Source organism: Priapulus caudatus, unplaced genomic scaffold (assembly GCF_000485595.1).
Source record: "Priapulus caudatus unplaced genomic scaffold, Priapulus_caudatus-5.0.1 Scaffold1061, whole genome shotgun sequence".
NCBI lineage: Eukaryota > Metazoa > Priapulida > Priapulimorpha > Priapulimorphida > Priapulidae > Priapulus > Priapulus caudatus.
Genome location: NW_014578122.1, coordinates 90,952 through 98,449, shown reverse-complemented (window position 1 = coordinate 98,449; position 7,498 = coordinate 90,952). Strand labels below are relative to the sequence as shown.

Here is a 7,498-nt window from a genome sequence, read left to right as displayed (position 1 = left end):
CATCAAATATAGGTATCTTTATGTAGCAGTAAATAGCGCTATCTGTAGTTTCGCTGCGTTCCGTCGCGGCGTATCGGTATCATGTTATGATTCGTGACGCGTGCTCGCGCGGCGTATATAGCTATCTGTTATGTGCGGTGCCGTGGCGTTCTCACCAATCGCAGCCTCGCGTAATAGGCTATTGCTGTCCTCATGTGGCACTCGCCCTCGATGCCACATGCGTATGATCACTTTGTTCATCTGCGGCGTGCGTGCGTTCCTACCCGGCCTGCTAGCTAGGCCATCCATTTAATGCCCTGCGTTGCGTGTCTCCGCACAGCGTATCATCACCTTGTTCGTATGGTGCGTACGCGTGCGTTCTCTGCGGCGTATGGTACCTGTTTGTGCGTGCGTGCCTCGGCGCGGCAGTATAACTAGCTTCTGTATGTGCGTGCGGTTCTCGCGGCGCCTGATTAGGTACTTAGTGTAGTGGTGCGCATTCGTGCGTTCTCCAGCCCAGCATCTCCCCGCCCGTATAATCAGCTATTTCCTCAGGCGATCCTCTTTAGTGCCCTCTCGTCGCCCGGTCATGCGTCATCTCGACCGGACGCCGTGGATAGACTATCTGTTATTGTTGCCGTGCGTCGCCTCGGCGCGCGGGTTATAGGTACTGTGTATCTGCGGCGGTGTGTCTCGCGGGCGGTATAGGTAAACCTGTTAATTATGCGTGCCGTGCTCTGCTGTCGCCGTAATACTCCGCTTCTGAGTTTATCCATGTGCTTGGGTCTCTTCTGCGTGCCGTGATAGGTAATGCCTCTTCTCCTGATGCGGTTCCGTCGCCATCCCAGCGCGCGTCATATTATCGTTATCTGTTAGTCGCGTGCGTGCGTGTTCGCATCGCGGGTATGAGGTACCTGGTTGAGTGTGCGTCGTGCTGTCGCGGGCGGTAATCGCTATCCTTTAGTCTGCGCCGCGTTCGTCGCGCCGAGGATGAGGTACCCTGTTAATGTGCGGTCGGTCGCCTCCGCGTGCGCGTCATATAGCTAATCCCGTGTATGTGCGTGCAATGCTGGGCGTTCTCGCGGGGCTGTATTGACGGTAGCCGGTCAGCTATTATGTGCGTGCGCCTGCTCGCGGCAGCGCTATGAGGTACCTGTTAGTGTGGCGTCCCCCTCGCCCCGCTGCCGCAGCGTTATCACCTCCTGCTTGTCTCTGCGTGCCGCAGCCTCGGTGCGGCGTATAGTATCTATCTTGTTATGTCGATGCGAGCGTGTCTCGGTCTGCCGGGCGTGATATCTATCTGGTTATGTGCGCTGGCGTGCGGCTCCGCGCGGCGCGTGGCAGTTTGGAACTGCTTGCTGGTACACCGTCGCCGTTTACCTGAAGGAACCAGCCCGGCGCGACGCCCCCGCGCTCCTCCCTCCCAGCAGTCCGACAACCAAACCCCCGGGCGCGCCTATGCCTGCCTCCATCGCCCCAATCCCGCATCGCCGCCCCTTGGGCCATCGGCCAAGCACCACCACCACGGCCGGACGGCGTGGCCATCCCCTCCCATCGCCAAGGCTCCTAGGCCACGGCCGCCAATCGCCCAGCATCTCCCGGCGAGTCGAGGCAGCCGGGAACAGCTCGCGAAGCGGCTGGGGGCGGACCGGGGGGAGATGAGGTGCGCTGGTGGCCCGCGTTCACGCTTGACATATGGCGTGTTTTAGAAGCTCAACGATAATATAATGCTGGTTTTTCCATCGTTTTTCTCATACAGCGTGTTGATACGGCTACGTGTCGGTACTGCCGGATTGCCGTTACCTGCGCATTTGGCAAATTTTGTACGCGTCTCTATAGGTCTTCCGTGAAAGGAAATATTGCTCAAGCTTTGTAATTTTTATTGTGCGGCTGTCCATTTGTTGAATCCGCCCTTGATCACATCTCATCGGTGTTGGGATGAATAGTAACTCAAATTACGGTCTTGTCATAAAGGTTTCAAGTCGTATGCAAGCATCATTATACCTGTAATGTCGTTGCGTTCTCGTGCGGCGTATATGTACCCTGTTATGGGCGTCACGCGTGCTCGCCGCGCGTATATAGCTTTTGTATGTGCGTGCGTGTTTTGGGCTGCGGCGTATAAGTACCTGTTCTGGTGCGTGGCGCTGGTCCTGCGCCCGTATTATAGCTTTCTTTGTCATTTGGCGTGCGTTCTCGCGCGGGCGTATAGGTACTCTTTTAGTTGTCGTGCGGTTGCTGCGCGCGCTGGTATACTAGGCTATCTGTTATTGATGCGTTGCGTGCGCGTTCTCACGTGGCGTATGCTATCGTCTATGTTCCGTGCGTGCTCGGTGGCGCTGTTTTTCTTGTTTATATAGGTACCCTGTTTTTATCTGCGTGCCGTTCTCATTGCGGCGTAATAGTACCTGTTTATATTGCCGTGCTGTTTGCTCCGCGGCGGCTGTATATAGCTTCTATTTATGTGCGTTGGCGTCCGCGTTGTCTGTTATAGGTACTTCTTTCTGTGCGTGCTGTTTTGCTCTGCTGCGCCCCGTCTCAACTCCCGCACTTTCCTCGCGCTCTTTCCGCCCCGCGCGCTTCACCGTCTCCCGCTTCTGCGCCTGCTTCGCCGCGCGCCCGCCTCCGCTCGCTCTCATGCCTCTCTCCCCCCCCCGCGCCGCCTCTCCCTCTCGCTCCCTCACTGCGCCTCACTCCGCCGGCCGCTCCCTTTCGCTCTCGTCGCCCCGCCTCCGCGCGCTCGCTCCCGCCCGCACCCCCTCCCTCGCGCTCATCCTCCGCCTCACCCCCCCGCGCTGGCTCGCGCAGCGTAGTAGGTTACCTGTTCATGTCTCGGCGTGCTGGCTTGCGCCTGGATATAGCTTTGCTTGTTATGTGCGTAGCGTGCTCGTGCGCTGGTATATACTATCGTCGTTATCTGCGTGCGGCGGTTTCTCGGACGGCGCGTTATAGGCTATCCGTTATGTGCGTGCCGTCGGCCGTGCCTCCGCGCAGGTTGATGTTTGGAACTGCTTGTGTACACGTACCGCGTGTTTTACTTGAAGAAACCGGCACGTGTGAAATATGTCGTGTATTAGAAGCCAAGCGATAGAGTATGGCGTGTTTTTGTCCCATCGTTTCCAACCGCGTGTTGGATACGGCACGTGCTCGACGTGTTGGCCGGGATGGGTATGTCACTCTCGCCATTGTGCAACTTTTCAGCCGTCTCTATATATCTTTCCGTGAACGGAAATCAATCATTGCTAAGTTTTCGTAATTTTTATGGCGTGGCCATCGTTTGAGATGCCGTCCCCCTTTCGGCATCAATCATCACGTTGTTGTCCACTGTTAAATAGTGGGGCAACCACAATTACGTCTTCCAGTAAATTTTCAAGGTCTGATGAAGATATTAACCGAGGAATCTATGCTAAATTTTTAAGTACATGAATATGACGGCGGCCATTTTGAATTCCATGAGTGGCCGAAAAAGCCTTGATCAATGCATCACGTTGGTTGTAGTCAAAATAAGTACCGCCCAAAGTTTCGCTCTTCAGTCCAATTATTTCAGTACTGTACGCGAAGATTAATTGAACCGAGATTAGGCTATTTTTAAGAACTGACGGCGGCCCATTTTTTTGACTTCAATGAAAATGGACCGAGCCGAAAACCCCCTCGCCTGATACATTCATCGACGGTGTTGTACGTGAACTAGTAAGCCAAATTACGTCTGTCACATCAATTTTCAAGTCCTGGTCACGAAGATTATTAACGCGAGATGATGCTATTTTTAAACGTGAAATGGCCGGGGCCATTTTTAAATTCAAGATGGCGGCCGAAGTTGAGTTGGACCGGCGTGTGTCTCTGCTTTTAAATAAAGAGCATACAAAAGTATGCAAGTGTAACCAATTGTCATACTTTGTTTCCACTAATTTGAACGGATTTTTTTCCTAATCTAGCCTTACTACTTAGGTTGTGAAGTAATTCTACCTCCTGCGCATTTCACGTTTGGGATGTAACATACAGTATCACTGGTATTTATTACAAACGATCAGTATAGCCTGTTTTAAAAATAATATTAAGAAGATTTAGGGTAATATATCAATCCGCTGAATTATCACAGTAAGAGTAATAATAATTGGTCAGTCAAGTTTTAACACATCATGTCATAATATGCACTGTAATGCTGAACAAGCCACGTCGTAATTACTTATAGTCATCGCAACCAGCAAGTACAGCCGTTCGTCCGACCACTCAGTGTTTAAACCGTGTCATATTGTGTTTAACGTTTGACAAAAAGCTATATACATTTCATACAGGGTGTAGGCTAAAGCTTCCCTACGATAAGAGTCGTTGTAATGTCTACAAATACATAGTTTACTTTGGACACGACTCCAACACAGACAGGAATTCCCCAGTGCCGCATCAATAACCATTTTAACATGTAGGTCAATTTACACGAAACTATAATTTTTTTTTTTCCTTTTCCATCCCACAAAGTGGTTGCTAGTTGTAAGCTATTGGACGTAACTCCTGAAATAGCTCTAGATTGGCATCTCAGAGCGTGTGTAATTTTTCAAAAAATGTTCTGGCCGCCCAAGACATCATAGAAGTCCCCCAGTGTGTACCAGACTACCACGTCTGGGATCCTCTCGTGCTGTCCAAAGGGAGAGTCGTAGGTTACCAATCAAGCTACAGTATAACAACGAGTGTGGCGTTTTGTCCCTGTAATTGTGAGCCCCCGGCAAAAAAAGCATAAAACAGTCCATGGCCGAGCGAGCAGCGCCAAGGAAAACAGAGGGATTATTGATGTCGGACCTTAATAATGACTGAATGAAAACACAAGGACGAACATGATAGTGCCCTGTTTCATTACTCGTAATTTGGCCTCCAGAATAATTGGCGGGCCTGACAAAGCTTTTTCGCGTGTCCAGTGGCCAAACACTGTGATATGGCTACAGGGACCTAACAATAGACCCGATTGAAAACGAAATCACGAATGCGAATAATAAAGGTGCACTTAATACACCTATGACAATACACGCGCGCGAACAGCCAATGTGCGCAATCGGCAACAGTAATCGTCTTCATGACCTTTGTTGAGAAAAGCCAAGACCCAGCTCTTATCGGCCCCGTCAGCACCAGGGCCCCGATCTCACTACAGTCACGCTCGTACTGACGCTCTTATAGAGCGTGGTGGAAACGTGTAGAACGCAGTGATGGACGTATATGGACGTACTGCTCGTGAATCGAGGCGCGGTGCAGTCCAGCATGAGCGGTTGAAAGCGGTGGCCACAACTTTGAAACATGGTTCGAAAATAGGATCGTGGTGCGGAGCGGTGGCGGAAATACAGCGCGAGTGCGGGCGTATTAAGAGACGTGAAGGCGTAAGTACCGCACGTAGATCGAGGCGTAGTAACGACCTTAAGTGTCGATATGCGCGAAGCAATGTGTCGGGTGCGTGAAAATGTGCTCGCCGCCTGTTCTCGAGCAGGGATGGTCAATACGTTTTCATCACGCTGTTACTGACGATCCATGTGGAGATGTCTCCTGCGACCTGACACTCTCCCCTAGCTCGCTAGTCGACCCATCGTTGCGTCTCTACGCCAAGCCTCCAGGACGCCGTTTGTACTACGAATTGTAACTACGCCCCACAGCTCACAACTACGCGACCGTTGTGACGTTCGCATACGTGTTATTACGCTCAGAATCACGTCCTGCAAACTTGGGGGTATAATTTGGGGTGCTCCTCTGAGGCCACTCTACCAGTTCAGTGTCCACGTAATGGATTAGGAACACTACCCCTGCAGTTTCTCGTTCGAGACGGACGACCTCCGAACTACTTGATTGCCAAGCCCCTCATCAGTGCTGAGTGAGGGACAGGAGGAGAAGATAGAGAAGACAACAAAGATTTGCTGGCTCTCACTCCTTGCTCTTTTGGCGGCATGTTGTGTCCGTAGAATCTTGATGTTAATCTGATTTAAGTTGATAATCGTTGAGTACTTAATTATCTTGATGTTAATCTTGAGCAGGCACGGCCAGAAGCAATGAATGATGTATTGACAGCGGCGCGGTAATTTACTGATCGGTCCAGCGCAAGTCTGGCGCGTGATGCGCCAGGTTGAGGCGCGGTGAGTCGTTGCTAGGCGCAGTGCAAGCCCGTCCTTTCCGCGGACGACCAAACAGATCTGATGGTCCGCAATAAAATAAGGCAAGTCCCGCGCCGGTGGCAAAGCGTGCATGCGGGAGCGTGGTGTTGGAGCGTGGTGAAAGCTTGGTTGGACGCGCAATGAGATCGGGGTACAGACGCACTTAGATCGTAGTGAATGGAGTAATTAGATCGTAGTACACACGGCGCTGGGCCCGGCTGGGGCCCAATTGGCCACGCTCTCAACCACGCTCACCACGCTCGGGCAAATTTTTTTAGGACGGGGCGATCGTGATGAGCGTATAGCTCTGGTGTGATTGGGCCTAACACACCAGTCACTCGTCCAAAACACCAGTAGTGTAATACATATCGCTGTAAGTACATAATACATCATACATTGCTGTGTGCTACTTTGTGTAGAGCGATCCGTGCGCGGCATATATGTCCGCTGCTGCATGCGCCGTGCAAACTCCTATATATGTGGGGGGGAAGTTATAACAGTCTATTCGAGAACACGAAAATATGAGAAAATCATGCGGCAATTTTCATCACGCGGATAGAGCATGAAGCTTTACAATTCACCTAATGCTTCGCGCGTGTGTGGCCGTATAGTTTGCGCGGCGAAATGAGTTGAAATGCCGCACGAACGTCTGCGCGGGAACATCCAGCCATAAAGGGAAAAGTACCCAAAAAAACAGAAAAAGGAATTAGACAAAATCGAAGGCAGACGATGGGCGACAATAATTATAATCGCTTAAAATGCTCTAGAAATGTCGGAAAAGGAATGTGTGAAAGCAGATGGACGGAAAACGGGCAAGACACCCGTGTAAGATAACGGACTTCCTGCGGGTTGTGTCCGGTACATGGGCGGCTGATGTAGACCGCACCTGTCCGGTCATGGCAAGGGCCGGGGTACTGGCCGTATCTAGTATAAGTGGGGGCGACGTGTCCGCCAACATGATGACTTACTACACGAGTTTCGGATTAATAAGACTAGTCGATGAAGGAAGGATCAGAAAGGTAGAAAATGCAAAGAAAATAAAAGGCATTACGTGAACTGTGTGAGCTTGGTGTGGCCTGGGCTTCACATTCCCATTTGTGGTTTGTGATCGCGCAATGTGATGTGATATGGATTATAAGCCAGCTTAACCATCTATGAGCTATAGCGTATCATTGTTATTTACAGATGGTTTAAAAGAGAGCAACACATTCGATAGTTTAGCTGGAAACACGACCTCTTATAAACAATAGGAAAACAACTTCAGTGGTCGGTACTGGAATTACCCTTCCCCCATGCTATTCACTCCCCGGACAATTATCCCCGGACAATCACCCCCCGGACAATTACCCCCAGGACATTTACTCCACGGACATTTACCCCCCGGACAATTACCCCCA

At 51.1% G+C, this 7,498-nt stretch overlaps 1 long non-coding RNA gene across 1 annotated transcript in view; it reads left to right on the top strand.

The window, feature by feature from the left end:
- LOC106815199 overlaps positions 1-7,498 on the top strand; it is a 24,789-nt gene that overhangs the window by 3,228 nt on the left and 14,063 nt on the right. The window lies entirely within an intron of this gene.